The 13,228-nt window shown below is 48.9% G+C and overlaps 1 long non-coding RNA gene across 1 annotated transcript in view; it reads left to right on the top strand.

Annotated features, from left to right (window-relative positions):
• Window positions 1–13,228, top strand: part of LOC309862340 — a 20,883-nt gene extending 7,655 nt beyond the window's left edge. Inside the window, exons 2-3 of the long non-coding RNA XR_014310475.1 lie at window positions 10,929–11,073; window positions 11,867–13,228. This is a non-coding gene — a long non-coding RNA (uncharacterized lncRNA). The remainder of the gene's footprint in view (window positions 1–10,928; window positions 11,074–11,866) is intronic.

The raw sequence follows: 13,228 nt of genomic DNA, 5'->3' as shown, positions 1-13,228 counted from the left end.
CGTGTATCCGTGCGTATTTCTGTGCATGTATCTCTGTCCCCGTGTGTGTATCCGTATGTCTTTTGCCTGTGGAGGGGAGGCAGGCAGGTGTGCCTGTCTGTATGTGTGTCTGTGTATTTGTGTGTGTTGCTCTGTGTGTCTATATAGCTCTGTATTTATATGTGTCTCCAGCCGTGTGTGTGTCTGGGCTAGTGACCCTGTGTGTGTGTCTGAGTTGGGGGTGTGTGGGTAGATTTGTGTGTATGTATGTGTATGGATTTGTGTGTGTGTCTCTCAACCCGCATGTGTGTCTTTGGAGACATGTGGGTGTATTTGCACGTGTGAGTGCTTTTTGGTATCCGTCTCCCCGTGTTGATCTGTCTTTGTGTGTCTGTGTGGCTCTATGTGTTCGTGTGCCAGTGTTCATGAGTGTCTGCATGTGTGCATGCCTCGGTGGGGGGTGCTGTGTGCCGTGTTCCCTTCCCCCACCCCCCCCAGTTGTTTCTGTGGAGCCGATCTAACTTGTCCTTCAGAATTGGGGACACGGCAATGGCAGTGACTTTCCCCTTATCTCGCAGCCTGCCACTCTGTCAGAGGAAATTAGATTTGCTTGGCACAGTCTGCTCCTTATGATGTCATTTTGGCTGTAATCTGCGTGTCCTGCTCTCTTAGGTATTTGTCTTTTGATTGCCTGATGAATACCTGCCAATGCAGAGATTAAGAGAACACGAGTTTTGGGTTTCTTTCTTTCTTTTTTTAAAGAATCATACTAGGGGTGGAACATTAGCTGTCTGTTTCTTTGCCGTGGACGTGGAAGTCATGGAAAAAGAGATAGAGCCTTGGCTTTAAAATGGAAAGACCTTGGCTCAAATCTTCAGTGGGACCTTTCAAAAGCTGTGTGACCTTGGAGAGGACACTTTACCTCTCTGAGCCGCGGTTCATTTTCTGCTAAATTCAGAAAGTTCTTTGGAGGGACAAATATAATAACAGATGAAAACGTTCTCAGAAATCCACAAAGTCCTTCAATGGCAATGATGTCAAGGCAGAGAGACCCCCCAGGAGGACTCGGGCCTCAGACATAAGGAACTCTGGGTTTGGGCCCTGGCTCCCTTCTTTTCCCAGTGTGTGACCTAGAGCAAGTTCCTATACCTCTTGGAGCCTCAGATCGCTTCCCTACTAAATAAGATATTATATATAAGGCACTTAGCGCATGGCTGGCCACCACGAGGGCCCCCAAAATGAGAGCTCTTAATATTTTTAATAATACAACAAGTGTGATAGCAGTATTAATATTTGTGTACTTTCAAACTTTCAGTGAGTATAATAAGCATGAACAGCCTTTGGAAGTGCAGGGTGACATGGGCAGCGTGATGGAAGTGATTTACTATTATTTATTTTTACTATTTCAAGATGCAGTGTCAGTAGAGTGTTCTTGGCATCACCATATTCTTGGCAAGTGCTCTGCGTTTCATCTAGAGCTGAGAGACCATTCTGGTTGCACAAAAGGCTAAGAACAAGACAGCCTCCAGCCCAGAGCTAACTGCTAGGGGCTGACTTCCCCAGGACCTGCCCCAGCCCTTCCAACTGCATCTCTTCTACATGATCTCCTCACTCCAGCCTCAATCCCCCTTGCCTTGGAAGATGCCTTTCCCTCTCCTGGAATGTTCCTCACCACCACTCTAACCCCAGATCACCTGGGCTGGGCTCCAGGTGCCTCTGCCCAGGCTAAGTCCCTGCCCTGTGCCCCCAGTCCACTGTGCATTCACTCCACCATGCATGACGTCCAGGGTGCTTGAAAGTTCTTCTCTGCGCCTGACTCCCTCCCATCCAGTGCCCTCCAGTAGGCAGGGACGGGGACCGCAGAGCCCTAAGTGACTGCAAAGCAAGCACATGGACATTAGCTGTCTCCTCCCCCTCCTCCCTCAGATGCAATACCTTTAGACAGCAGTGTGTTCGTTTCATCTGGACCCGCTTCTGACAACCATTTTGTCCAATAACAGAGATCTAGAAAGATGTGTCTGTTGATTTTGTTTGGGTTTTGCTTTTGAAACAGGTGGGCTTATCTCCTCTGGACTGCTTGTCTCCAATCACGGTGCCACACAGGCCAGAGGACAAAAGATGCCCAAGTGTTTGCCCCATTTCAGCCTGTGTTTTGGGGCGGATGTGTGGGTTTGCTGCAGTGACCATGGGTGTCCGCGTGAGCCCGCAGCATCAGTTTTGGAGGGTGGCTGGAGGCCCAGCATCTGGAATTGGACTGCCTGATTCCAAGTCCCGGAGGTATTGAGCCTCTTTGTACCTCAGTCTCCTCATCTGTAAAATGAGGTTACATCATAATACACGGCTGCCACACCAGGGTTTTGTCAGCATTAAAAAAGATCGCTCAGGTAAAGCCCTTAACCCAGTGCCTGGTGGAGAGTGAGTGTTCGGAGAAGGTGGGCTAGTGTTCCTACTGTATTATACTTGTACCCAATGGAAACAAAAGACCAGGACCTCTGCTGTGTCTGGAACAGAGACTGAGCATTTGGAGTCAAACTTCTGCCTCCATTCTGCAGAGCTGGGCAACCAGGACAAGATGTTGGAACTACTCTGCAATTTCAGATGAGTCTTTTTATGGTCAGGTGGGCATCATTTGAGGAGAGACATTCATCTATCTGCCTGATGAGGTGTGAGCCTTTCAGTGTGAGCCTTTCTCTCACTCAGCAGCCACCTGACTCTCCTAGTTGGCAATCAACTTGGCACATGGGCCACCTCATGGTGGAGAGCAGGGGTCAACAAATGACATCCCTCAAGCCGAATCTGGCCCACAACCTGTTTTTGTAAATAAAGTTTTATTGGAACACAGCCATGCCCGTTCATTTACATCTTGTCAATGGCTGCTTTTGAACTCTAATGGCAGAATTGAGTAATTATAATAGAGACTATAAGGTTTGCAAAGTCTAAAATGTTTTCTCTCTGGACCTTTGCAGGGAAAATTTGGCAACACCTGGTAGTCCATTGAAACAGGATTTAAAAAATAATCTGGTGGAGCTAAATCAGTAACCTGAGCATCATCCCATCTCCTCACTCTCCCTCAGCCCTGACATCAGGTTGCTCACCGAGACCAGATTATCTGCTTCACTATATCTCATATGTTTCCCCCTCATCTCTTTCTCAAAGTCCACTGCTTTAGTTTAGCTCTGTCTCCACCCCTCTTGACTATCACACACCAGGGCCACCACTAGCCTCTAAGATGTCTGGGTGAATTAGAAGACATAAAGATGTCTTCTCTGGGTAGCTACAGCTCCATGACACACACAGTGACATCAGGGAAAAAAGCCACGTGACCTTATGGATTATACCCATTCAGTTACAGCTCTTACACCTTCTGGTTATACCTATTGATTGTACATTCTCCTCACTTCCCTATCCAGGTAGTCCTTCACCCTAGAGCCGGAGTGAGCTTTCTAACAGGATGTGTCCCTCTCCTGCTCAACCCCTCCATAGCTCTCCTCATCCTCATGACAGAGCCCATGTGCATAATAGTTAAGGCCTGTCATGGTCTGGTCTTTGCCAGTCCCACAGGCCCACGCCTCAGCACATACTCAGCCTACCTCGCAGCAGAGCACTGTCATACAACTTGGAGTACCCCTGACCTAGACCTCCATGCTGTTCATACTTTGGGGACTGGCACAGTCTTGTCCTTCATCAAATACTTTATTCCTTCTTCTATTCATTGGAAAACTTTCTAGTCTTCTGTCAGGTCCACCACAAGCCTCTCAAACGTCTTCACACACTACAGTTCACTGCGTATGCATGGGTCAGGAAATCAAGGGTGGTGGAGCTTGACCAGTTTGAAAGAGGCACTAGTCTAGAAAACACAGGAGTGCACTGCCCTCAGTCAGGTGCTGTCATAGCGTAGGATGAGTAACACAGGCTCTGGCGCCACACTGCCTGGGGTCAAGTCTGGCTCTCCATTTTATTAGCAATGACCTTAGGCAAGTGATTTAATCGCTGTGCCTCAGTTTCTTCACCTGAAAAATCATGATAATGATAGAACTTTCTTCACGGCTTGTCATGAAGATTCAATGAATATATTAAGATATGTGTATAAATTGTATACATAGCTTACAAAGCTACCAGCAACATGGCAAGTGCTGTAAACATTTTTGAGGTAGTGCATGTGTGTGTGGGAGCACGTGTGTATATGCACGTGTGTGTGGCTGTGGTTTTGATGAGCACTTGCTGAAAGCTGCTTCTCAGGCTCACATCGATTCTGATCCTTATTAAGACTATTATTTGACTGTATTATGATTTTAAAAGATTATTTTGCTTTCCTCTCTCCTTTACTAGACAGGGAGCTCCGGGAGGGCAGCAAGTATGTCTTATTATCTGTATTCCAAGCGCCCAGCACTGGCCTTAGTTGATTTTTTTTTTTTCCAATAAATGAGAAAACGAGGTCTAGGTCCTGAAGCTGAACCACCACAGGGCCCCCTTCCTACAGTTACAGGGGCCAGAACCCTCCTGCCCCTCCCCCACCCCACCCCACCCCACCCCACCTGCCTTTCACCCCTACCTTCTCCTGTGAGAAACATGCCAAACTTGTGAGGGATTGGGGCGACTTTCTCAGGCTATCTGTTCTCCACAACGAGAGGAGGATCTGTGACCACATCTCACTGTCAGCGGGAGGGAGGAGGGCATAAGGGACCCTCGAGCGAGAAATGGAGCTTCCAAACCGATTCTGAGGAAAATGGAAACTCCAGCTGACCTAAGAGATTTCTATAATGAGAGAAAACCAATTTAAATGCAAATAGCCCAAAGCCTAGTTGGGGAAAGGCGTTGGCTGTACTAAAGGCCTGGGAAAACAAACACAGCCCTCATCAGGAGCCCAGCTCACCGTTGGATGCAAGGGCTGCTTTATCCCTTTAGGATTAAAGTCTAAAGGAGGGACAAAAAGTCGCATGCATTGCTGGCGGCAGTCCCTGGGCTTCCTCGTGGTGCCGACTGAGACATGGGCGTCCCTGGAGGAGCCTGTCGCTGGCCACGACCATTTACAGAGGTCCTCAGTAGGTGTCAGTTGCTCTGCAAGGTGTAGAGCGCAAAAGATGTCCCATAAATACCCAGGGCACGCCCTCTGAGGGGCTCACAACCTCAGGGAACCATTAGAACCTGAAGTCTCTTCTGGCTCCACAATAGGTACTTATATTTTATTGAGCATTTACTTTGCACCAATGCCCAGGCTAAATATTGTCCGTGATAGTCATCCATCAGATACTCACAGTGACCACTTACGATTATTCCCATTTGACAGACAAGGTAACTGAGTTTCCAGGAGGTATGAAACTGGCTCCTGTTTGTTGCACAACCAGCTCGAATGGCTCCAGGGCTCTGACTCATATTCGCCCTGAGATGCTGAGAGGGGCCATGGGTGCAGAGCAGAGGAGCCCAAAGGCAGGATGCCGTGGAACAGGGTTTGCTGCTGGCTGTGGCCTGGAGCCATTAAAGAACCCTTTTCAAGGAATCCCAGTGTGGATTGTTCTGCCACTCACTGTGTGACATTGGGGGTTACTTTCCCTCTCTGGGCCTCGTTGGCCTATATAAAATGAAGGGGGTAGCCTAAAATTATTTTAGGCTATAAAATTATGTTATTCTAGGACTCCCGCTACCCTCAAGAATAGCCAGTGCTTGGACGATACAACACACCCTCTGTCCTCCTTGATGCCTCACCCCTTGGCCTCTACCCTGGCTGGCCCATAGCTGTTGCAACCAAGCACTTTAATTTCCTCCTTTGGTTTCATAATTCAAGGACAGCACCATCTGCCACATTAAATCCATGTTCCCTGCTAGCCTCCTTCTCAAAACAAGAGATGGATAAAGGCTTCATCCGGTTTATTTTACGGATGGATCGAGAGGTTGGCAAAACCAAACAGGGATAGCGTTGTTCTTGCAAATGGTATTAATCCCCTAATCTTCTGGTAGGACCCCAGAGCCCATTCTGTCATCTTCACTGCCTACCCCAGCCAAATCATGTGGTGATGGTGATGGTAGATGACATTGATCGAGGCTCTTTTGAGTCAGACACTTCCTTAAGGTTTTTTGGAGTCATTCATTTCACATGATTACATCTCTGCAAGGAAGGGGCTAATAATAACAGCCCCACTTTACAGATACAGAAATGGAGGCCCAGAAGGCTTAAGAAGTTTGCTGATGATCATGCAGCTGCAAACAGCACAGGCTGAATTGAACTGGTTGGGGAAACAGTCACAATGGAGATGGCCAGCCTGAGAGAAGCCAGGCTTCCCAGCTGGGCTTTCTGACCTCTGATATTCGAGGTGTCGAGGGCACTCTCCTTTATGAAACATTCATTCGAAATACTTTTCCTGAGCAGCCCATAGTGTGCCAGGCGCTGCTCTGCTCTCCCTGCTGAGCGGCCAACAGAGAACAAAGCCCACTGGGGTCCTCTCTCAGAGGGCTGAATGTCTAGTACAAGCACAACAGATGCGATCGTTGTAGGTGGTGGTAAAATGCTGCAAAGAAAATACAATGAGGGGTATGAGAGGGAGAAATGGGTGATGGTCAGGGCAGGTCTCCTGGAGCCCAGGGCCTCTGAGCAGAGATGGGATCATTCAGCAATGGCATGGGGTTTCTTGGCCTCAGCACCGGAGAGATTGTGGGCCTGGTCGTTGTTAAGAGGCCTGTTCTGGGCACAATCGGCTGTTGGGCAGCATCTCTGGCCTCCACCCACGAGATGCCAGTAGTAGCCCCTCTCTAGTGTGACCTTGCCAAATGTCCCTGAATGGTGAAATCACCGGAGTTGCGAATCCCTGAGTCATGAGATCAGCAAGGCAAGCGCTGTGGGTGGAAGGGAAAGCAAGGCGGGCTGAGCCTTTGAGAAACAGGAAGAAGATCAGTTTGGCTGGAGGGCAGGGGGCCAGGATAGGGGTGGCAGGGCTGTCACAGCTCTTGAAAACTCTCTAAAAACCACTCAGCACACTTACACTTACAGAGTTTCTTGTCTGTGCCAGGCATTGTACCAGCTGTGTCCAAAGTCATGGTGCATGCCCCAAGGTGATCACAACTGGGGCAGCTGGATGAGACACTTGAGTCCAGGAAGGCAGCTGTCAGCATGGGGCTGTCCATGGTAACACAGGATATTCCGGTCAGAAGGCAAGCAGTAGGGTCTCTGAGGGTAGTGACTGCAGTGCCGGAGGTCTGAGCGCCCTTTTGAAGAGGAGATACAGACAAGGGAAGCCTTCACCTTCCAAGCATTCCAGCCCTTCTGTCTTCCATCAGCAATATCCTGCCCCACCCCCGAACCCCCGCCAGCCGCACAGCACACAATTTTCGTGGAATTTCTAATCACTGTGGCCCCCTGGTCTAGCCAAGGGCTTGGCATGAGACCCAAGCTTGGCTATCAGATTCTTTCTTCCTGGAATTAGAATACTGGGCAGAGAAACCCAAAGGCAGAGAATGGCTAGAGTCCATTTTTCTAATGAAAACGGAACATTGTTCTGTCATTATTTTCTGCTCTCTCAACAACCTGTTTTTCTCTCTCTCTTCCAAAGCCTCATTTCTGTTTTTCCTTCTAACGCCCTTTCAATATATATCCTTTGAGTTCACCACAGTGGATTTCTGATGCTTGAAATCCCAATTAAAATACAAATCGTGAAATGTGGACAGGGAAAAGAGAGTGTCAATTTCTGATTCACGGCACTCACCACTTTATATTAAATAAGCTGTATGTCCCTCTATCTCCTAGCAACCAGGAGCTTCTCCAGGGTGGGGAGAAGGCTTTTCCTCACAGCACTCAGCTCAGGGCTGGCTTCTGGCTTTACACTCACCCTGGTTTGTAACTACCCATTTCTTTGTGGGATCATTTGCTTAATGCCATTCTCCCCCACCATGCCGAAGGCCCACGAAGACGGAGTATAGGGAACCTACCCAGTAAGGTGACCAACCTTCCCGGTTTGCCTTTGTCCCCCGGGCTGTTTCCTGGGACAGGGACTGCCTGTGCTAAAACCAGGAAAATGCCCAGCAAATCAAGACAGCGGCCACCCTACCAGGGCTTGGCATAGAAGAAGCCTTCGAGCACCATTTGTCCCTGACATTCAAGACATATATATTGAAATGAACTGTAGAGCAGCCCAGCCAAAGGCATACTCTTTCATTCTGCATTTCTTCACACCGACTGTGCCCAGTAACCAGCTTGTCAGAAGCGGGGGATTCAGGAAAGGGTGTCCCAGCAGCCAGGACTGGAAATGTAAGTTGGAACTAGACTGGAGAGGGGGCCTCGAATGCTGGACTGAGAAATCTGGATGCCGTGCAGGTGTAGCAGATCCTGGCTGGTGGAGCAGGAGGGAGGACATACGAAAACAGCATAATTTAGGAGTGATGCCTCAGCGGCTGTCCACCAGCCACTGTTAAAGGAAGCATCTGCAGGCGCTGCCTAGCAGGGGGACGGAGCCTGAAGTCCACGTGAGTTGTTTGCTCGTTTTCTTCCTAGGGTCTAGGCTAGGCACAGAGCGGTTTTGGCTACCTCCTTTTTCAACTCAAGCACAGCCATCTGCTCAACTCAACAAACAGAAAATCCACCCCCAGGAAACGTGAATTTATTTGCGGATGTGCGATGAATCCCACAGCTTTGCTCCTTGCAGAGATCCAGCAACCCAAACCATGCCACGAGGCTGTCCTCCCGGGAGACGTCACCCCTGTCCAACCAGTAGGTAAGAGGACATCCATGCACAGCCAGGAGCCCTTTTCGGAAGAGGCTTCCCAGACTTTGAGGACCTGGTGATCCTCTGAGAAGAACATTTCTCTGATTCACCTCCCTCAATTCAGAGAGAAGGACTGTTCCTAAAACGACCTAGTAAGTGAGAAGCCGAGGGTGGGCGGCTCCCTCCTTAGCTTTCCTCAATAAAGAACTGAATCACGTAAAAGGGGGCCCCTTGCTCCTCCTGGCAGACAGGAGAAAGTTCTAGAAGGTGAACACACAACGAAATAAAAACATTAAATCAAGAGGTTCGAGCATTTTTCCTCTTTGAATTCTCTTTCTGTCCTTATCACACCAAGAAGGCAATCTCACTCTGGTACTAACAGGTCTTTAGCACCTCTCTGAAACTTTAACACCTCTCCAGATCGCCCTTTTAAATGGAAATCAAACAGCCCTCTAGCTTAGAGTCTTCAATGGGCACCCCTGTTCCCCCAGAGTTTAGTAATATTGCTTTATTTTCCAGGGTATTTCTTTTTATGGATAGCTTCTTTTTCTGGCAGGTGGTATTGGCCTTCCATTTATGGTAATGAGTACATTTCCCTTTTGAACAAATGTATTTAAGTTTTAAATGTGAGACAAATTAAAGAAAAATAATGAGGGAGAGACGAGGCCAAGTGGCATGCAGCGAACCGCTCCAGGATCGGTGGTCCTCGCTCCAGGTCGTCCTCGCATGATTGCCGCTTGCACCCTGGGGTTGGGAGCGGAGGGGAGGCGCGGTGACTCTAGGGGCACCGGCCAGAGCAAAAGGCAAGCTTAAGATTTAAAAGGTGGCTCCTTCACGGAATTAGAAACAGACCCTGGAAGCTCTTCATAAGCCTTTGAACAGACAGAAACCTGAGATGAGAGAGAGTGGGTCTGTTTAACTCGGCAGAGGACCATCCTCGTGGGTAAGGGGTCTCCTCCCTCAAGGGAGAGATGGGCAGGGAATTTGTGTATTTTTCCTACGGAGAACTTCTGAAGGAGTGATAACAGGCAGGAACAGTGGTGGAGGGGCAGAAGCAGCCGCCGCGTGCGGGCACCCTGCGCTAAGCTCTTCATACGTTCCCGGTCGCCTGTCGGCCCATTCGCCAGCCCTCACGCAGGTATAATCACCCCTACTTTACCGATGAGAAAACAGGAGCTCTGCAAGGTCACAGTGAGCACGAGGTAGGCGGAAAATCGAGTCCAGGGCGTCTGGCTCTGCGCATGCCCCTGTTAATGTTTCCTGGAGGTGGGCGGCCCTAAACTTCATCTCCATTTTACAGAGGAGGACTCAGGTCTAAGATCACACAGCTACCGAATTGTCAAGTCAGATAACCCACCTCCCAAGAGTGGTGTTTTCCGGAAAGCAAGTTATTTTGTTAATTCAACAAATGCTTATGGAGCCTCTGTCCTGTGGGGAAGGCTCCTCTTCCAGCACACGTGTGCTCTCTGAGGGCTGTGGGTCCATCCCTGCCCTCCCCCAGGGCGGGGAGTCATCCTATGCACCTCTCCCTGGGACCTCTGGATTTCTGGTTAAATCTAAGCCAGACCAGCCCGCACGCCCTGCTCTGTGGCAAAATCGGGAAGCCTGGGCAAGGCTTCCAGAACCTTCAATCTGGCCTCAGTTGTACCTCTTTGCCCCTCCCAGCCTCAGCTCCCTCACCTGCCAAGCAGAGCTAATTCCAATGACCTGACTCCACTCACAGGGTTATTGGGAAAGTCCAACAAGGGTGTGTAGGTGAAAGACTTTTCACCTTGAAGCTCCACATTAGTGTCGCCGTTGGTTTACGTGTCTCCCTTGCAAGTTACCTTAAAATAGAAATACACTGTTTTTTTTCTAATTACCAAAGTTTGGGAATTACAGAAGAGCACACAGAAGCAAATACAAATCATTCATGACCCTCCCCTACCCACTGGTGATCTCTATTAACCCATTGGTGTATTTCCTTCTGGTTCCTAAATATGAAATAAATGTAAGTATAATCACTGCCTGACTTAAAATCCCGTAGTTTCCGCCTGCTGTTGAAGTAAAATCCAGACTCCCAACCTGGGCTTTCATCCCTGTGTCGTGTGGCCTGCGCCTGCGTCCCTCCCACCTCACCTCTTTCCACTTGCACACTGTGTCTCTGCCTTTATTTATTTCTCTCTCAAACTGCAGTTGCGTCACCCCTCAAGGCCTTTGTCCCTTTGCCTGAAATGCTCTTTCCTGGATCCTCATGAATGGATGTTTTGCAACATGCAGGTCAAGATCGGAATGTCACGGCCACGGGTCATTCTCTCCTCGTCACTCCGTCACTCCGTCTAAACCAGCCCATCCTACGTCCTTTCCATGGCATCGCCCTACTGCTAGTAACTATCTTGTTGGTTTTCTGACTTCGCCCCACATGGTACGCTGACCTCGTTTCCTTCTGTATCACTGTGCCCAGAATATTGCCCGGCACACAGCACTTTAACTATTCAATAAGTGAATGGATTAGATTAATGCACTTCTAAGCTGGGATCATCCTAGATCAATATTGTGCAACTTGATTTTTTTCACTTAATATGATGTGACCACAATGACTTTAATGGCAGTGCGGTACGCCATTATATCGACACATCACCATTTTTAACCAAGCCCCTGTTACTGATTAGTTGGGGCATTTCTCATTGGTGTGTTTGTAAGTAATATTACAGCAACCATCCTTGTACATACACAGCGAGGCTTCACACACCTCCCTGTCGTTTCCCTAGGATTAATTCCTGCTGGTGAAACCCTGGGATCCAAGGGTATGGATTTTAACCCTCTTGATATGGATTGCCAGACTGACTTGAGGAAAAGTCTGACTGTCTCCAAATTTGTTTTAATGACCCATAGTTGCGCTAGTCTTGGTAGAATCCTCTGAAGGCAAAGAGAATGTCCTTATCTCCTCATCCAGGAGTGAGCTAAGGTTGAGGCCATTGGGCAAGACAGGTCATACCCACTTAATCAGCAAAAACCTCTTTCCTTCCCAACAATAGCTACACTTTGAGCCCTACTGACCAGGCCCAATCTGTGATGTGTAGCGATCCTTTCAGGTGGTAAGGCACCAAGGCTAGAAGTCACTGTAGCCAGGCCGAGGCACTTCTCATTCTGGAAATTAATGACAGCCTGGCCCAGACACACCTTGTGACCTGGATGTTTTTTCTTTTGCTCTCCAGAACACACCTGGGATGGGCCAGCTGGCTTCTTGCTTGAACCTTGCCTCTACCTGGCCGACTCCTCCGTGCCTTCGCTCACCTGCCTGCTCCGTGCCCTGCTCCATCTCCTGTCCCAAGGCCGAGCGCTGCTCCCCACCAGGAAGCCCCTCAGTAGCCCAGATCTGCTACAACTCTGACCACGCACCTGTCCTGTGGCATTGAATCAGGGCTTTTCTCCCTCCAGGAACTCGTTCACAGTCTGAGTCAGAACCTTTGGGAGAATCAGGCCTGAGATGGAAACTGGTCTCTGGTACTTGCTCGCTTTGTGTCTTTGGACAACCTCTTTAATCCTTTCGGACCTCAGTTTCCCCATCCACAAAACTGAGATTATTATAGTACTGACCCGAAAGTGTTGTTCTGGGAATTCGTATAAAGCCCTTCGTTTCATGCCTGGCACAGAACAGTTGCTGCACACAACAACAGAAAATAGTGTTTATCTTCATTTTGTTCCTCTGTACCTCTGCACAGGCTGAGCCGGTAACAGGCACAACGATAAAGGAAATATTTGTGGAATGGAATGAACGGACGTCATGTGAGCCTTCCCTGTGTGTGGACCGAGCTTCGCTCACCCGCACTCGGGGAAACCAGAACCAGTCACCTCAGGATCTCGGGGCCGGAGGAGAAAAGAGTCTCTACCAGGAGCTGAATCGTCCCTCAGACGTTGGTCCAGAGCTCTTGGAGAGTGAAGATAGGTTCTCTGATTTAATCCCCACACCCACCTGACAGGAAGATATTTTTATGTCTCTCTGATAATAACACCATTTGTTGACGACCTAGTGCGTGGCAGGCCTTTGTGAGACACTTTTTTTTAAATGTGATTTCATTTAAATCCTCACTCTATCTCAGGGAGATAAGAGTTATTATTACCAAAAAGGAAACAGGGTCAGAAAGTTTAAGTAAACTGCCCAAAGGCAAATGGGTAGTCAGAGAAAAGGAGAGGCCTGGATTTGAAACAACAACAAAACCCAGAAACTTCCGTTATATCACCTGATTTACTGACATTTTCACAGACTGTTCAGACCTCTGCATTCAGTAGGCGCTTAATAGGAACTGAATTGCAGATGCATGGTGATCTTGGGCCTTCTAAAAAGGCGCTTCAGAGGGAGCAGTTTCTATTTCCGGCACCCACCTCAATCTCCACCTCGAGGGAGGTTGCTCCCCACCCCCTGCGCGGCTGTCATGATGTTCTTGTTTTTCTCCAGGCCCCGTGACTCAGCTTGCCGCTCCAGATGGCTTCCTGCCTTTCCAGTCTTGTTGGCTGGGGTCCCGGGGCCCTGGTACAGTACACTAAAACCGAAAACATGTTGCAACCAAGAGTGGAAA

The sequence above is a fragment of the Mustela nivalis genome (assembly GCF_964662115.1).
Source record: "Mustela nivalis genome assembly, chromosome: 3".
NCBI lineage: Eukaryota > Metazoa > Chordata > Mammalia > Carnivora > Mustelidae > Mustela > Mustela nivalis.
The sequence above is the reverse complement of the archived record's forward strand: the minus strand, read 5'-3'. Positions and strand labels throughout refer to the sequence as shown.